This window comes from Aquarana catesbeiana, linkage group LG03 (genome assembly GCF_042186555.1).
Source record: "Aquarana catesbeiana isolate 2022-GZ linkage group LG03, ASM4218655v1, whole genome shotgun sequence".
Classification (NCBI taxonomy): Eukaryota; Metazoa; Chordata; class Amphibia; order Anura; family Ranidae; genus Aquarana; species Aquarana catesbeiana.
Window position 1 is genome coordinate 284,289,563 of NC_133326.1, and position 18,922 is coordinate 284,308,484.

Consider the following 18,922-nt stretch of genomic DNA (forward strand, 5'->3'; position numbering starts at 1 on the left):
AGCTGCAAAGGGTGGGCCAACTCAATTTTGAACCCTACGGACTAAGACTGGGATTCCATTAAAGTTCATGTTAGTGTAAAGGCAGGCGCCCCAATACTTTTGGCAATATAGTGTATGTTTAAATGACTCAAGCCTCTTACAGGAGGTTTACAGTTGCCTCTTGTTCCCTTAGTTCACCTTTCTTTATAAGCATGCGAAGAAAAAGCTACAATTCATTAGCATATCTATAAATGCAAAGTACTTCTTAAATATAGGATGCTGCTTCGGAGATCTGTGGTCATAGAGGATGGCACACAGAATAAAATAACCATTGTCAACAGATGACTAAAATCCAGGTTGGGATAACACGTGGGCAATGAATTGTTTTCAGCATTTTATTCATTCTAATGCCCCGTACACATGGTCGGATTTTCCGATGGACAATGTCCGATCGGAGCGTGTTGTCGGAAATTCCGACCGTGTGTGGGCGCCATCGGACATTTTCCATCGGATTTTCCGACACACAAAGTTGGAGAGCAGGAGATAAAATTTTCCGACAACAAAATCCGATCGCGTCAATTCCGACCGTGTGTGGCCTGTTCCGACGCACAAAGTGCCACGCATGCTCAGAAGAAATTCCGACACGGGACAGCTCGTTCTGGTAAACTTAGCGTTCGCAATGGATACAGCACTTTCGTCACGCTGCAATGTTAAAAATGGTTTAATACAGCGCACTCTCTTCTTCTTTATAATGTGACAAGAATTAAGTAGTTTTGCTGCTCATATTCACACACACTTCTCACAAAGTTTTATTTGTGTTTTTTTAGTGGGATTCCATGAATATATTGTTATTAGTTGTCACATCTGACAGTTTTATATTTTTTTTTTTTTTTTGGATTTTAAGCCTTTTTTTTTCTTTGATGTTTGGATTTTTTCCAAGGCTGATCTTTGTTCAATGTTATTTTTATTTTTACTCCAGAATATTTTTGTGTGTGTTTTGTGTGTCAAGTTACCCCAACACCATTGATATCTTTTATTATTTAATCTCCAGGAGATTGTTTGGTGTTGGTGTCCCTTGTTCATTTCACATTGTATATTTGAAATGTACCTGAATCCTCACAAACCAACTGTCCTTTTTGAAGTAAAACACATAGGAGAGTATAATTCAAAACAAAAATCCTTTATTAAGGGCTCAGAACCAAAGAGGAAGGCAACACTGGATCAACAGCAGAAATTAGCGAAGCCTGGGACCCCCACGGCAGACATCAATTCTTCAACATCAAAATTGGTGGCCTGGGGAGTCCATATGTAAGGGAGGGCAGTCTGGTCCGGGATTCACAGAGACTCGGATAGCAGCAGATGACATCTGTGTCCCCAGGCTGTGGTACCACAAGAGGCTGCATCTTTTGGCCGACCAGACTGAACCCAGGGCAATCACTGTCTGGTCTTCCTTCCACGCTTCCTTCCGGGCTGTGGCTGTGCAGTTGGAGATGTGGCAGGAGGAGGAGTAGGACCTGGAGGAGGAGGAGGACTGGGGGGACCTGGAGGAGGACTGGGGGGACCTGGAGGAGAGGGAGGAGGACCTGCAGGAGGAGGAGGAGGACCATCCCAAAGATGTGTGTGAGGTGTAATTTGGCCCCTCATACCTTTCTCCAGAGCCTCCGATATGAGGGCCTCACACATGACTTTTTGGCCCTCCTCCATCCTCTGCATTTTATAGGCTATGAAGGCAGCAATGTTCTCCTGCATGGTGTGGGGTGCTCCCAGGACCTCTGTAGCCCTCCAAAAGAATGCTATAGCAGCCTCCTCTAGGGTACTCCTCCTACTGCCACTTTCTGTTTTCAGGGGGGGTGGAGGGACCTTGATATCAGCCAGCCGGCTCGGCCCGGCCACCTCCTGGCTGAGACTTCCCTGTGTATGAAAAAGGGACATGGTTTTAGTTTTTGCATCATCAATCACTATCCTAAATTAGTACTCCCAACTAACATCTAGTTAACATCATTGATTGGACAAGCAGAAATATTTAGAGAAATGCTATACCTGGCTCAATCTGGGCTCCTCCACATGCGGCCTGGAAGGCCCAGGTTGGGCGTCAGAAGCCTCAGCCGGGGGGGAAGGAAGCGTGAAAGGAAGACTGGAGAGTGATGACCCGGGTTCAGTCTGGCCTGCCAGAAAGTGCAGCCTGTCGTAGTACAACATCCTGGGGACATAGATGTCATCTGCTGCTCCGGATCTCTGTGAATCCAGGACTTTCTTGCGCTCCCTCAGATATGTGCTCCTCAGGCCACCAATGAAAATCTTTAAATAGGTGATGTCTGCCGTGGGGGTCACCTGCTTCACAATTTCACACAATTGCTCCAGTGCTGCCTTCCTCTTTGCTTGGTTCTTGAAATGGGGGTGGGTAATCTCCCACAGACAGGGCAGCTCACTTAGCATCTCTATGAATACTGACATGAAGTCATTGTCTTTCATTAAGATATCCATGTTCACTGCAAGACACAACACAAGACAAAGCCTAATGTCACACAAAACTCTCCTAATCTTGTTACAATATAGGCCTCACTCTAGAAGCAGTATAGGCACAAGTTTGTCTCTTACCTTCGTTCTTACGATTGGCGCGTCCAATGCTCCTTCCTCCGCTCACAGATCGTACGTAATACGCACACGTGTTACGCTTTATACACACTGCGCATGCATGTAACTCCGCCCGCCCCTGACGTTCTTTCTAGTCTATTCCCCGCCCCTTTTCGTTCGGCGCAGTGGGTGAAGAGCATGATGGCGGAGTTACAGCAGGTGCGTGCTAATTCTAGCGACGAGGAGGAGGAGGAGGAAAGCCCGGATCCAGGCACGTCCCGATCCAGAAGGAGATGTTTTAAGGCCACAAATATGTCATTTGGGGAGATGTTGGAGATGGTCGACATCATGAGGAAGTCCGACTATGACGGAAAATATGGGCCTTACCCCAACCCCAACATCCGAAAGGCCAAGATCATGGCGAAAGTGGTCAGGAGTCTTGAGAGGAATTTCGGGGTACGAAGATCTAAAGATCAGCTCAGGAAGCGGTGGTCGGACCTGAAGTTGAGAGAGCCAGAGCAGTACCGAAAGATCCGGAGAGTGCTGCAAAAAAGTAAGTAGTTGTGCTGTGTTCCTATTCTTTCTGTCTTTATTACGTTCGTTCTGCTCCATATGCTTTTATTAATTGTAACGTTTAAAAAGGGCAACTTTAATGTTCATGGGCCCATTATTCGTTCGTATCAAACATTTTTCTTTCGGCCTCTAGAACACCATTGTTTAGGCCATATGCATTTTCACACATTTTTTGGGGCCTACTTGGATGCCAAATATTTGTTTGTGTAGATGGGTTTGTTACTAGAATGAAATGCAAACTAGATTGTGTGTAAGGAGAGGACACTGAGCAGCTGTTTTCACATCTGGACACTGGAGCACTAGTGTGGGACACAAGAACACCATTTTTATTAGGGGGGGCCACACAGGTGCTCCAGTGTATACTATAGGGGGGGCTACATCTGTAAAGCTTGTACTAAACAGGTAAAGTATTGCAGCTTGACAAAGGGCAATAAAAAATATACATCTTGGAACTAAAATAGACAATTGTACCCCACTTCCAAGCAATGTTTCCTATTTCTAGTTCTGCCATCAAATATCTGTGTGCTAAGTATACCATTTTTGTTTTACATAGGGGAGAAAAGACTCGGAGGACACCCCTCATCCCAGGAGACCAGAGACCCCCCACCTCTGGAAGAAGGGGAAATACCAACCCAAGAAGAAGAGCAGGAGGAAGAAGAAGATGTGGTGGAGATTGGCACCACAACAGGTGAGTGTCTGCGACCACAGGCTCAGGTAAAAGAGATGGATGGTGGCAGATTTTTGAGACCTTTTTTTTTGTTCTTTATCTCTTTTTAGGTGATCGTGATCCAGAACGCTTTACATCTGAAAGTGCCCAGATACTGATCGGGGAGATCATGGGGTGTAATCTCCAATTGCAAAACATCCAGCAACAAATCAGTGATGTTATTAAAAAAAATAACATCATTGATGTTTTGGGCGAATTTAAACCCCACAAAATCACCTGTTTTATCGTGGTCCAATCTTACAAAAATTTTTTCAATGTTTAGAAAAGCCAAATTTGGAGGATGCACACAGTGTGCCAACATGTGCTATCTGCCATCACGGGAGATCAATGGACGCGTTTTGGGGGTGCAACCCCTTCCTCAATTATAAAGTAGCGTTGAGGAAGGGCTTGCTCCCCCAAAACACGTCCCTTGATCCCCCCTGATGGCAGATAGCACATGTTGACATTCGTAAATTGGTGTGCATCTTCCAAATTTGGCTTTTCCAGGGGTGATTTCCTCCCATCTGAACGCTATATCAAACCCAGTTCCTAAATACTGATGTCTGATATAGCCTTCAGGTTTTACCATATGTGAACTTTGTAAGTTCAAGTTTTTTGGCTTTCTTGTTGGTTTTACATAGGCCTGTTTTATCTGAAATGGATATTTCGATTTTTGATAATGCTACTGCAAACATTGTTATACAACAAACATGTTGGTTTGTTTTAAAAACCTTTGGTAAATGCACATGTGATTGTGCAGGTATAAAAAAGTGCCTTACTCAAGAATGTGTGGATTATTGTCTCAACACTACAACACTTTTGGGGTGATGTAATTGCTGTTTTATGCAAAAATGGGGGTTATTTCCTAAGGGCAAATACAGTTTGCACTACAAGTGCAGGTTCAGTGCAGTTGCAAGTGCACTTGTAGTGAAATGTGTTTTTGCATTTAGGAAGTACTAGCCAACACTGGTTTTTATAAAGTTACCCAATCACGACATTTTCTGCACTCAACACATTTCTGTCAGGGTCAGCTAAAACAAACACAAGCAGTAAATGTCCACCAAGAATTTCTTTTGGTTGTTTTTTATTTGAAAAAGGTGTCACAGATTGTCTGGCATATTGATAGCCCCCCTACCCGCAAAGAACTCCAGGTATCGTAACCGGACATCACGGGCATTCAGGGAGGGCAAGCCAGGACGGACACTTTCAAGCGCCGTCAGTGTTGATGGATTTGGGATTCCAGCCTCAGGCCCAACTGAGCCAGCATAGTTGGCTGAATGTTTTCTTAAAAAATTATGGAGAACACAGCAGGCAAGTATTATATGGTTCAGTTTTTACTCCGCCATATGGATGGGTGTCAGAAATAATCGGAACAGGCTGGCCAGGATTCCAAATGTTTTCTCCACCACTCTTCGGGCTCTGGCCAGCCGGTAATTAAAAACCCTCTGTTCTGGGGTGAGGGTGCTCATCGGGAATGGCCGCATCAGGTGGTCCCCCAGCGCAAATGCTTCATCAACAACGAACACAAATGGGAGACCTTCAACATTGTCCTCTGGAGGTGGCAAGTCCAAGCTGCCATTCTGGAGACGCCTGTAGAACTCCGTCTGGGCAATCACTCCACCATCGGACATCCGGCCATTCTTCCCCACGTCCACATACAAGAACTCGTAATTAGCCGACACCACCGCCAACATCACTATACTATTAAACCCCTTGTAATTAGAAATAGTACGACCCCGAGTTGGGTGGTGGGACGATGTGGACGTGTTTCCCATCAATTGCCCCTCCGCAGTTAGGAAAGTCCCACCGCTGGGCAAAGTGGGAGGCCACAGTCTGCCATTCCTGTGGCGTGGAAGGAAACTGTTGAGGAAAAAACAATAAACATTACTATTTTTTCACAGATACATGGCAAGCAGATTATACACAAACATTATGGGGCAACCTCCAGATAGCATTTACTAAGGGGAATTTAACAACACCAAAGTATAAGGTACACCTATCATATTCCCCCTCCCCCCCTCTCATGGGCCATTTCTAACATTATAGGGGGGGGAACTCTTGGACAGGTAACCCTCTTCACTTCATTGAGAGATGAATGCCTAAATACAGGGTATTACTTGGAACAGCCCCTCCTTAGTTACACTATTGGCAGACCACTGGACAGGTAAGAAGTGTCATAATACAAAGATATAAATACACACTGTACACATTTGAGCACATTGGAACATTCTGCTATTACCTATCAAGATAATAATAGGATACAAAAACTTTAAACAGTACCATTGGAAAGTAGACAGGCAGGCCCTTGCACTACATGCTTTGGGGAATTCATCCATAAATCTGACCAGTAAAGAGATGGGTATAGTGTCTATGGGTTTGGCAAAGTCAGCAGATAGATGATTGAGGATAGAGAATTGGGATCAGCTGACTTAGCAGTTGGGGGGAGGGAGGGTTACAAAAAATTTGGGGACACCACAAAAAAAAGCCTCTGGCACTCTGCCTGAATTTAAATCAAAAATAACATTTCCAAACATTTTAGGGGGTGTTTGAGGTAAAGCACTACTATGGAACTGATAAAATACATTGTTAAGTGACTACATGAGGTGAATATAGGCCAGGAAAGACCATGCTGGGGAGGTTATTGAAGGGCAAATATGTATGAAGGACATAAAATAATAATTACATAAAAATCCAGCATGCATGAGAACAAAGGGGACATTCACAGCATATTACAATCATGGTAATTAGGGAATGAGGAAAGAAATACAATATATTAGCAAACATTCAATACAATAAAATGTGATATAAAAGGATAAAAATCTTACCTTCATATACTCCTTCTGCAGGACCTGTATGATGGCAGAACAGGTCTCTGGGATTATGATCCCCAGAGCCTGGGGGGAGATGCCTGTCGAGAACTTCAAGTCCTGCAGACTTCTCCCTGTGGCCAAATACCGCAAGGTAGCGACCAACCTCTGCTCCGGAGTGATGGCTTGCCTCATGCAGGTATCCTGCCTGCTAATATAGGGGGTCAGCGAAGCCAACAGACGGTGAAACACGGGCTCCGTCATCCTGAGAAAGTTCCTGAAATCATCAGGATTATTCTCACGGATCTCACGGAGCAAAGGCATATGAGAGAACTGGTCACGCTGAAGCAACCAATTCTTGGTCCATGAACTCCTCCCCACCCTGTTCATGGACTGGACTTGTGTCAAGGTCAGGACCCCAACACCAAGCCCCCGCACAGCACGAACTCTACGAGGAGTACACATACGAAACATGGCTAGAAAACGGTCGGCTGCTCAGAACGAAGTAACAGAACGCACTGAAGAACAGCAAGGCCTGTGAAGAGCGACCTGAAAAACAGCAACGAGCGGGCATGATCGCACAGAAAACTATGATACGAACTGACTGCACGCACTGAAGAGCAGATACAAACCCACAAGCACAAACTGAATGGCAGAAAACGATCTGAAAGCCACGAGTCTGAAAAAGCGCGAATCGTCTCTCACCAAACACGAGATTAGCAAAAGGAGCCCAAAGGGTGCCGCGCTTGGTTCTGAACCGGCCTTTTCTAGTCTCGTCGTACGTGGTGTACGTCACCGCGTTCTTGGCGATCGGAAATTCCGACAACTTTGTGCGACCGTGTGTAGGCAAAACAAGTTTGAGCCAACATCCGTCTGAAAAAATCCTAGGATTTTGTTGTCGGAATGTCCGAACAAAGTCCGACCGTGTGTTGGGGCATAAGTCACTTATTGTACATTTAAAATTGCCTTAAAGTACACATACTGTTAACATTTTCCTGTGGCTTCATATTAAAGTTTTTTTTTTTCAAATATATTTTATTCGTTTTGACAAGGAATAGATGTCAGGAAAAGTATACATTCTTGGTAATGATTATAATTAACATAACAACAGAAGGAGAATATGGGGAAAAGAAGTTTAGAAAAGAAGAGGGTAGCTAGAGATGTAGAAGGGAGAAGGATTCTAGAGGAATTTAAAGGAGGAGAAGGGAAACTGAGTGGGGACATTTGGTTAACATCCCCCTTCGGTATATTCAGGCGAGACCCAAAATAAAATAATGATCCACATGTAGATTTTTGAGCTGTATCGTTCAGAGCAACTAGCATTCTCAAGCATATTAGACCGTACCAAAAAGGGAGTTCTGTTAGAGGGGTCTTAGAAATAAGGATAGGTGTGGTTAACCATGGTTAGGGGATTTTGTGCTTGATTTGTATCCATTTTCGGTAAATGAGAAGGAAGGTGAATTTAGGGAGGCTCGTTCTGTAGAAGTTAGACAACATTCGATAAAAGATGACCATCTTTTTTTGAACTTGATATTGATCCACGTGTGTTGGATTGTGGCATCTAGATTTTCTTGGCAGAGCAGGGTTTTAAGATTCCTTTTCGTTTCGGATAAGGTCAGAGGTGTGGCGGAGATCCAGTGTTTGAAAATGTTCCTGCGAGCTATTAGAAGAGTGAGGAGGATCCATTGAAAATTTTCTTGGGGTAATATGGTAGAGGTAACTGAGAAGTCATTTTTTGGTGTTAGGTATCCGAACAAAAGAAGCATATGGTCTTTCTCAAGTTGGCAATTAATCGCATCTTTTGTGAACTTAAGGATTGTGGAACAGTAGGTGTCGATCCATGGGCAGAGCCAGAGGTGGTAGAGTAGAGTTGGTTTATGGAGAGAACATCATGGGCAGGTAGCTCCTGTGGTGGAGGGGTGTTTCGATGAGTATGGGTAATAGGCCCTGTGCATCAGTTTGAACTTTGTTTCCCTCCAGGATTCATTTGGAATAATGTTTCTGGTGATCCTGTAGCCCATTAGGATGTTATCTGTGTTGGCTTGACTTGAGAGGTCTGCTAGCCAGGATTTAATCGACGTTTTATATATGGGTTTTGAAAAATTCTCATTTAGAGGGTGATACATGTCTGTGATAGAGTGACGGTGTTTCGCAAGTAGCTTGACCAAGAAAGAAGGTTGGAATCTAATGTTTTTCTTTGGGCAGGTTTTGCTGATAAAATCTGAGTATTGTGAGACGTGTAGAAAGTTATGGACAGGTAGTTTGAATTCTTCCGCAATTAGGTAAAAGGGCTTAAGGGTATCATTTTCACCTTGATATAGAGAAAAGGCTTTGATTAAACCTTTATCTTTCCATTTGGAGAATGGTTCGTATTGAAGCCCAAAGGGGAACATGGGGTTGCCTTGAATTGGAAGGAACTTGGATATATAGGGTGAGAGGCCCAGTTTTTTCCTCTCCTCCTCTCCAGGTTATTATCGTGTCTCTTAATAGCAAATTTTGCATATTAAAGTTTTAATATTATAATAAATGCAGGCTGAAGCCTTTTGAAGGAATATTTCTGACTACTAGTTTACATTTACAAGACTATTTCACTACACTTGACAGGATTCTGAGAGTTTGCTTGCATGCTTCACCATGCATAAATAATATTGGCCTTTAGTTAAGCTCTGAGCCAGTGTGGGCACATGTTAAAATATAGAACAGAAATGCAAAAATAATTTATAAGCAGACTTAGAAATATTGCTCTTTGTACTACTTACTCATATATTGTCATGTGAAAATGCATGGAGACGTAGAGAAAAGCTAACACTTATCAAGTCCCACAGTAATCATGTTTCAGGGTTTCATTACTGACACTGAAGTGTCAGAATAAACCGACAATGCTGCTGTCCATGCAGTTCCTATTTGCCATACCTACAGACACAATTTTATGAGGGGAGGGTCCTGAAGAGTGAGAGGTTTTTTGAAATGTGTTTGGCCCATTTAGATTTGTCTGACGTTAGAAAGACATACTGGAGTTGATTTACTAAAACTGGGGAGATCTGGTGCAGCTCTGCATAGAAACCAATCAGCTTCCAGGTTTTTTTATTGTCAAAGTTAACTACTTGCGGACCGCCCTCTGTCATTGTACGTCGGCTGTTTGAAGTGGAATATCGTTGTTATGGCAGCAGATAGCTGCCTTAACCCTGGTATCCTCTTCTACAGCAGATGGTCATCTTTCAGATAAAAGTGGTCTCCGCTGCGGATTCGCTGCAAGATCTTTTATCGGGGGCGGGAGAGGGCCCCTCCCTCCAGCTGCGCTCTGGACGTCTCCACCGCTTACTGGAGCTTTCGGTAGCGTTGGAAACGATCACATCTTTTCCCCTGTGAGATTGGATGCCGAGTATGGGTAAGATGTCCCCCGCTCGGCTCCAAACGTCGCTTCCGCCCAGTGGTCTTAAAGGGGAATTTTTAATTTTTTTTGCAAAAAAAAGATTTATTAATTCATTTTATTTTTTTAATTGCATTTAGGTGTAATTGTGAGATCTGAGGTCTTTTTGACCCCAGATCTCACATTTAAGAGGACCTGTCATGCTTTTTTTCTATTACAAGGGATGTTTACATTCCCTGTAATAGCAATAAAAGTGACCAAAACATTTTTTTTAAAGGATAGTGTAAAAATAAAAAATAAAAAGTAAAATAAATAAGAAAAATAAAAATTGAAGGTGCCCCGTTCCACCGAGCCTGCACCCAGAAGCGAACGTTTACGTAAGTCGCGCCCGCATATGAAAACAATGTTCAAACCACACATGTGATGTATCCCTTTGATCATTAGAGTGAGAGCAATAGACACTCTCTGTAACTCAAAACTGGTAACCTGTAGACATTTTTAAATGTCGCCTATGAAGATTTTTAAGGGTCAAAGTTTGTTTCCATTCCACGAGCGGGCACAATTATGAAGCGTGACATGTTGGGTATCAATTTACTTGGCGTAACTTTCTTTTTCACAATATAAAAAAAATTGGCCTAAATTTACTGTTGTCTTATTTTTTAATTCAGAAAAAGTGTATTTTTTTCCCCAAAAATTGAGCTTGTAAGACCGCTGCGCAAATACGGTGTGATATAAAGTATTGCAGCGACTGACATTTTTTTCTCTAGAGTGTCTGAAAAAAAATATAATGTTTGGGTTTTTCTAGCAAAAAAAAAAAATGATTTTAACTTGTAAACACCAAGTCTGAAAAATAGGCTCGGTCCTTAACTAGTTAATTGAACAAGTTGAAGTTAGAAGCTGATTGGCTACCATGCACCAGATTTTGCTCTCTCCAGTTTAAGTAAATCAACCCCACTGACAATGGTGGGGGAAACTCCAGAAGTTTCTGGATTTCGGAAGGAAACACTGTGGCCCTGCTAACATCAGAATGTTTGCTCAAATACCTTAATCTGAGTTTTTCCAATATTTTGCAACCCGGAATCCAGAAACATCTCACATGGTAACTGAGTGTGTATTTCCTTAAAGTGGTTGGAAACCCTTACATATACCCAATGAAGGCACTATCCTCAGGTGATACACAGAGATGAAACAAATCCTCCTACATAAGTTGTACCTGTTAATCTGCAGGCTTCTCTTCTCTACTGCTGTTCAAAGTCCAGAATTTATAAACTTTATGGGGGGTTCAGAAAAAAGGTGGCACAGAGCTGAAGTTACACTCTGCAGTGAGAAGAGCCCTGAGAGCTGATTGGAGGGAAGGGACACCCCCCCCTTCACACAACATACAGGAACAGAGCTGAGGTTGCCAATCTGCTGGAGGTCCCTCCCCTGTAACCATTTTTCTCTTGTGTGTCAGGAAAACTTGTCAGAAGTGATATCAGAGGAACAAAGCAGACAGAAATGAGACTTGGTGCTTTTAATTGAGACAGGGACACACTATAGAGCAGGGGTCTCAAACTGGCGGCCCTTCAGCTGTTGCAAAACTTCAAATCCCATGAGGCATTGCAAGGCTGACAGTTAAAAGTAGGGTTGCACTGATACTAGTATCGGTATCGGTGCCGATACCAAGTATTTGCACAAATATTGGTACTCGTGCAAATGCACCGATACCTGAAACCGATACTTTCAGGTTCAGCTCTTTGAGCTGTCAGTGGGTCTCCCCAGTGTTAACCACTTGAGCCCCGGACCATTATGCTGCCTAAGGACCAGAGGTCTTTTTCCAATTTGGCACTGCGTCGCTTTAACTGCTAATTGCGCGGTCATGCAATGCTGTACCCAAACGAAATTTGCGTCCTTTTCTTCCCACAAATAGAGCTTTCTTTTGATGGTATTTGATCACCTCTGCGGTTTTTATTTTTTGCGCTATAAACGGAAAAAGACCGAAAATTTTGAAAAAAAATGATATTTTCTACTTTTTGTTATAAAAAAAATCCAATAAACTCAATTTTAGTCATACATTTAGGCCAAAATGTATTCGGCCACATGTCTTTGGTAAAAAAAATGTCAATAAGCGTATATTTATTGGTTTGCGCAAAAGTTATAGCGTCTACAAACTAGGGTACATTTTCTGTAATTTACACAGCTTTTAGTTTATGACTGCCTATGTCATTTCTTGAGGTGCTAAAATGGCAGGGCAGTACAAACCCCCCCCAAATGACCCCATTTTGGAAAGTAGACACCCCAAGGAAATTGCTGAGAGGCATGTTGAACCCATTGAATATTTATTTTTTTTGTCCCAAGTGATTGAATAATGACAAAAAAAAAAAAAAATATTTACAATAAGTTGTCACTAAATGATATATTGCTCACACAGGCCATGGGCCTATGTGGAATTGCACCCCAAAATACATTCTGCTGCTTCTCCTGAGTATGGGGATACCACATGTGTGGGACTTTTTGGGAGCCTAGCCGCGTACGGGGCCCCGAAAACCAATCACCGCCTTCAGGATTTCTAAGGGTGTAAATTTATGATTTCACTCTTCACTGCCTATCACAGTTTCGGAGGCCATGGAATGCCCAGGTGGCACAAAACCCCCCCAAATGACCCCATTTTGGAAAGTAGACACCCCAAGCTATTTGCTGAGAGGCATGGTGAGTATTTTGCAGCTCTCATTTGTTTTTGAAAATGAAGAAAGACAAGTAAAAACTTTTTTTTTTTTCAATTTTCAAAACTTTGTGACAAAAAGTGAGGTCTGCAAAATACTCACTATACCTCTCAGCAAATAGCTTTGGGTGTCTACTTTCCAAAATGGGGTCATTTGGGGGGGTTTTGTGCCACCTGGGCTTTCCATGGCCTCCGAAACTGTGATAGGCAGTGAAGAGTGAAATCAAAAATTCACGCCCTTAGAAAGCCTGAAGGCGGTGCTTGGTTTTCGGGGTCCCGTGCGCGGCTAGCCTCCCAAAAAGTCTCACACATGTGGTATCCCCGTACTCAGGAGAAGCAGCAGAATGTATTTTGGGGTGTAATTTCACATATTCCCATGGCATGTTTGAGCAATATATCATTTAGTGACAATTTTGTGCAAAAAAAAAATTTGTCTCTTTCCCGCAACTTGTGTCGCAATATAAAATATTCCATGGACTCGACATGCCTCTCAGCAAATAGCTTGGGGTGTCTACTTTCCAAAATGGGGTCATTTGGGGGGGTTTTGAACTGTCCTGGCATTTTATGCACAACATTTAGAAGCTTATGTCACACATCACCCACTCTTCTAACCACTTGAAGACAAAGCCCTTTCTGACACTTGAAAAAGTTATTTTTTTTTGCAAGAAAATTACTTTGAACCCCCAAACATTATATATTTTTTTAAAGCAAATGCCCTACAGATTAAAATGGTGGGTGTTTCATTTTTTTTTTTCACACAGTATTTGTGCAGCGATTTTTCAAACGCATTTTTTGGGGAAAAAACACACTTTTTTAAATTTTAATGCACTAAAACACACTATATTGCCCAAATGTTTGATGAAATAAAAAAGATGATCTTAGGCCGAGTACATGAATACCAAACATGACATGCTTTACAATTGCGCACAAACGTGCAGTGGCAACAAAATAAATACATTTTTAAAAGCCTTTAAAAGCCTTTACAGGTTACCACTTTAGATTTTCAGAGGAGGTCTACTGCAAAAATGACTGCCCTCGATCTGACCTTTGCGGTGATACCTCACATGCATGGTGCAATTGCTGTTTGCGTTTGACGACAGACCGCCGCTTGCGTTCGCCTTAGCACGAGAGCAGGGGGCGACAGGGGTGCTTTTTTTTTTTTTTTTTTTCTTTATTATTTTTTTGCTTTTTTATCTTATTTTTAAACTGTTCCTTTCATTTTTTTTTTTTAATCATTTTTATTGTTATCTCGGGGAATGTAAATATCCCCTATGATAGCAATAGGTAGTGACAGGTACTCTTTTTTGAAAAAATTGGGGTCTATTAGACCCTAGATCTCTCCTCTGCCCTCAAAGTATCTGACCACACCAAGATCGGTGTGATAAAATGCTTCCCCAGTTTCCCAATGGCGCTATTTACATCCGGCGAAATCGAAGTCATAAAATGCTCGTAGCTTCCGGTTTCTTAGGCCATAGAGATGTTTGGAGCCACTCTGGTCTCTGATCAGCTCTATGGTCAGCTGGCTGAATCACCGGCTGCATTCTCAGGTTCCCTGTTGAGACAGGAGAGCCAGAGAAAAACACGGAAGACGGTGGGGGCATTCCCTCCCACGGCTTGTAAAAGCAGTCTAGAGGCTAATTAGCCGCTAGGATTGCTTTTGCATGAAAGCCGACCGCTGGCTGAAAAGAATGATACCAAGATGATACCTAAACCTGCAGGCATCATTCTGGTATAACCACACAAAGTCGTGAATGGCGTACCTGAAGACAAAAAATGGTTAACAATAAAGCACAGTAAACGGTAAAGTATAAAAAATTGCATACCTGAAAAGCAAACATGATAAAACATAATAACAATAAAACATTTCAGAATAGAATACAGTAAAAAAGAGCAGAACAATAGAGAGAGAGAATAGAGAGAGAGAACAATAAAACGACAACTATTTTTTTTTATTTTATATATATATTTTTTTTTTTACACTTTTTTTGTAACTAACTTTTATAACTGTAACCGGTTCCAGGTTCGGGTCTCTCAAAATGCGATGGCATCTTGGGAGACCCTGTGAAAGTGTGCCTAGTCTGTGCAACGCTGTACCCTACACTAATACTCAACTAGTGCATGGTAGCGTTCAAAACATTCACCAATGCAAAAACCAGGATTGTCAGGACAGGAGGGACAATAATAGCGGGTATCACGCCTATATCCGCGCTTGCTGCAGACACGACATCTTTTTTGGGGTGTTCGTTGGGTAGGGGTACTCGGGAGGACATAAAGAAAATGCCTCTCATGCAGCCGACTGCACTTGGTTGGGGATGTGAATGGGGGAAGTACGGGTGCTGCAGAAGTGGTGGGTTCCCAATTAGGATTGGCGAATGCAGCAGGAAGGGCATTATGGGCACGACGGGCCTGTGTTTGTCTTTTTGGTGGCAGTGGGACACTACTTGTGCTTGCCACCTCACCAGCTTGAACTGCACTTATAGGACTCGCCACGTCACCAAGTGTTACTGCAGTGCTGGTTTGACTACGACCGGGGTGTACTAGGCCACTGGTGCTTGCCAGTTCACCAAAACGCTACAAAAAAACTGTTAGCGATCGCAGGGATAAGGCCTGACTCTGCGAACGCTGCAGTTATGCGTTTAGTGTTTTGTAAGTGACAGTGATCGATCGATACTGCACTTGGGTGGGCTGGGCTGGGCCGGGCGGAGGGGCAAAACGCAGGTGCTAGCAGGTATCTGGGCTGATCCCGCTAACACTGTGTTTTTGGGAACCCTAAACTGCTGGGGACGCTAGTATAGATCTTATCGGATCAGATATTGATCCGTTCAGATACTATACCACTAAGGGAGTTGTACGGTGCGTGCGTGTGTGTTAGCGCTACTGGCTCTAACCTGACGCTGCCTGGGGCTGGTGCTTGCTTGCCAGTTCACCAAAATGCTACCAAAAAAACTGTTAGCGATCGCAGGGATCAGGCCTGACTCTGTGAACGCTGCAGTTATGCGTTTAGTGTTTTGTAAGTGACAGTGATCGATCAATACTGCACTTGGGTGGGCTGGGCCGGGCGGAGGGGCAAAACGCAGGTGCTAGCAGGTATCTGGGCTGATCCCGCTAACACTGCGTTTTTGGGAACCCTAAACTGCTGGGGACACCAGTATAGATCTGATCAGATATTGATCCGATCAGATACTATACCACTAAGGGAGGCGTATGCGTGCGTGGGTGTTAGCAGTACTGGCGCTAATCTGACGCTGCCTGGGGCGGCGCATATCACCGCCAGGCGATCAGGGGGCTAAACCTTTATTCGGTAATAAACGGCGGGTGCCCTGACACTATAAAAAATAAACGAACTAACCAGCGTCACCTGTAACGGTTATACGGTGATCAGTGGTGAAAGGGTTAACTAGGGGGCCATCAAGGGGTTAAAACATTTATTAGGTAGTATATGGGGGTCCCTGACGCTATAAAACGCTGACGCCGAACCTAAATATTTACGTCCCTAACTAGCGTCACCAGCGACACTAATACAGCGATCAGAAAAATTATCGCTTAGTGACACTGGTGACGGGGGGTGATCAAGGGGTTAAAACTTTATTAGGGGGGGTTAGGGGGGTATCCTAGACCTACAGGGGGCTAACCCTAACTGTCCCAACACTGTAACTGTCACAAACTGACACCAATGCAGTAATCAGAAAAAAAAAAAAACTGCTTGGTGTCAGTTTGTGACGGGGGGGGTGATTGGGGGGGGATCGGGGGGCGATCGGGGTGTTTTGTGTGCCTGGCATGTTCTACTGTGTGTGTTTGTGTTTTACACTCACATAGATGTCTTCTCTCCTCGGCGCTGGAACGGAAAATACCGAGCCGAGGAGAGATGACATCACTTCCTTTGCTGCTTTTTAGCATACAGCAGCAAAGGAAGATTCTCATTGGCCGGCGGCGATCGCGAGGGGGGGGCCACGAACGGATGGCCTCCCCCTCACCTCCAATCGCCGGGGGACAAAACAGGACCGCCTCGGGCACCGGGGGGGGGGTCCGATCGGACCCCCCACCCGCGGGAGGCAAATCACGTATATGTACGTGATTTTGCCTGCCCGTGCCGCCTTGCCGACGTACATCGGCGTGAGGCGGTCCTTAAGTGGTTAAAGAAGTCTGGTAATTGGAGCCCTAAAAAAAAAAGCAGCCGGCAATATTTATTAACAACATTGCTCAGCCCTGAAACACTAAAATAAAAAGAAACATTTTTTTCTTTTTGTATATTTCTGTTTTTTCATCTCCAGATCAAAAGAAAGAACAAATGTTCCTCCTTTAACCCCTTAATAACCTTTAATTTACTCTAATCAGCCTCAAATTATTCCCTATTCTCCTCCATTTAATTATTATTTTCCTGCTTTTTTTCTTTTGTTCACGTCTTTTTATAAACGATAAACAATTAAAACTTTTTTTGTTGTTTGCTTTGTTAGTGAATATTTTTACACATATATATTAACATATATTTACACATTTCACATTGAAAAAGCACAAAATTTTAAAAAAATCAATGTATTTCATTTGTAAATAACGTTTCAATGCTTTGCACCATTGCTGACAGCTGAAGTTAAAACAAAACAGTTGTGGTAGGTATTGGTAATTGGTATCGGCGAGTACTAAAAAAAAAGTATCGGTACTTGTACTCATAAAAAAAAAAGGTATTGGTGCATCCCTAGTTAAAAGCATGACTCCCACAGGCATAGGCATGACGAGAGTTTCACAACAGCTGGAGGGCCACCAGTTTGAGACCCCTGCTATAGAGGAATATGCTTTGTTCATATTTCATGTCTGAGGTTAACAACTACTTTAAATCAGTAGTAAAGGCTACATATAAACTGTATGTTTAAATCCACAACCTCCCCCTCCTTCTATCTGTGCTGTATACTGCTGGTAAAAATGATCTGTGTACATACCTTATTTCAATCCACTCTGATCTGGTAACGTGATGCAGAATCTCTAGCTCCCCTGAGTCATGGAGCATTTGAGAAAGGGGCTGAATGCCAAGAGCTGTGACATCACCCACCAGCTTCCATTGTCCATCTGTAGTCGGTGCTCTCTCCTCTCACTCCATGACACAGGGGAGCCGGCGTTTCTGCATCATGTGACCAAATTGGAGTGGATTTAAATAAGACATGTACAAAGACCTTTTTTTTTTACCGGGGTTATACAGCATAGGTAGGAGGAAGGGGGAAAGAACTTGTTTTTTTTAGAAATTTTATATGTAGCCTTTGCTACTTTTTTAAGCTTTTGCTAGGTAATGTCCTCCCTCTGCTTCTTTATTACCAATCACATTAAAAATGCCAAGGCAGGTTTGAATCTGATCGTTAGCTGTGAACAGTTGTGTCTCAATTGGGTCTATCAATGCAATAAAACTGCGGAGGTCTTTCTAGCCTATCTACTGTATTTAGTCTTGTACCTGATTCCCCATGCACACATTCAAAATCAAGCACAAGAGCCCTTGAAGCTGTTGCCCACTCTGTGCTGCCCCTAAAACGGCTATACATTTGACAGCACCAGCCTCTTTTATAAGTTAATGACTATACCTTTGTGACCCAGAAGGAAATCAACTTTGTTCTATGGGTACTATTGTTTGGGTACTAGGTTTTCTTGTATGGTTGCTTAACTATCCAATACCACTCATCAAAAATACACACGTATCTTCCTATAGAACCAGGTTTATAGTACTGTCTTAAAAAATGGCATTATCTAACAATGTCACAGACTAATGCCCCGTACACACGGTCGGATTTTCCGACGGAAAATGTGTGATAGGACCTTGTTGTCGGAAATACCGACCGTGTGTGGGCTCCATCACACATTTTCCATCGGATTTTCTGACACACAAAGTTTGAGAACAGGATATAAAATTTTCCGACAACAAAATCCGTTGTCGGAAATTCCGATCGTGTGTACACAAATCCGACGGACAAAGTGCCACGCATGCTCAGAATAAATAAAGAGATGAAAGCTATTGGCCACTGCCCCATTTATAGTCCAGACGTACGTGTTTTACGTCACCGCGTTCAGAACGATTGGATTTTCCGACAACTTTGTGTGACCGTGTGTATGCAAGACAAGTTTGAGCCAACATCCGTCGGAAAAAATCCTAGGATTTTGTTGTCGGAATGTCCGAACAAAGTCCGACTGTGTGTACGGGGCATAACAATTATCGTTGCAACCCAATCACTACC

The 18,922-nt window shown here is 43.2% G+C and overlaps 1 long non-coding RNA gene across 1 annotated transcript in view; it reads right to left on the reverse strand.

The window, feature by feature from the left end:
* LOC141134528 (uncharacterized) overlaps window positions 1-18,068 on the reverse strand; it is a 228,072-nt gene extending 210,004 nt beyond the window's left edge. Inside the window, exon 1 of the long non-coding RNA XR_012243188.1 lies at window positions 17,645-18,068. This is a non-coding gene — a long non-coding RNA (uncharacterized lncRNA). The remainder of the gene's footprint in view (window positions 1-17,644) is intronic.
* Between the last annotated feature and the right edge of the window lie 854 nt (window positions 18,069-18,922).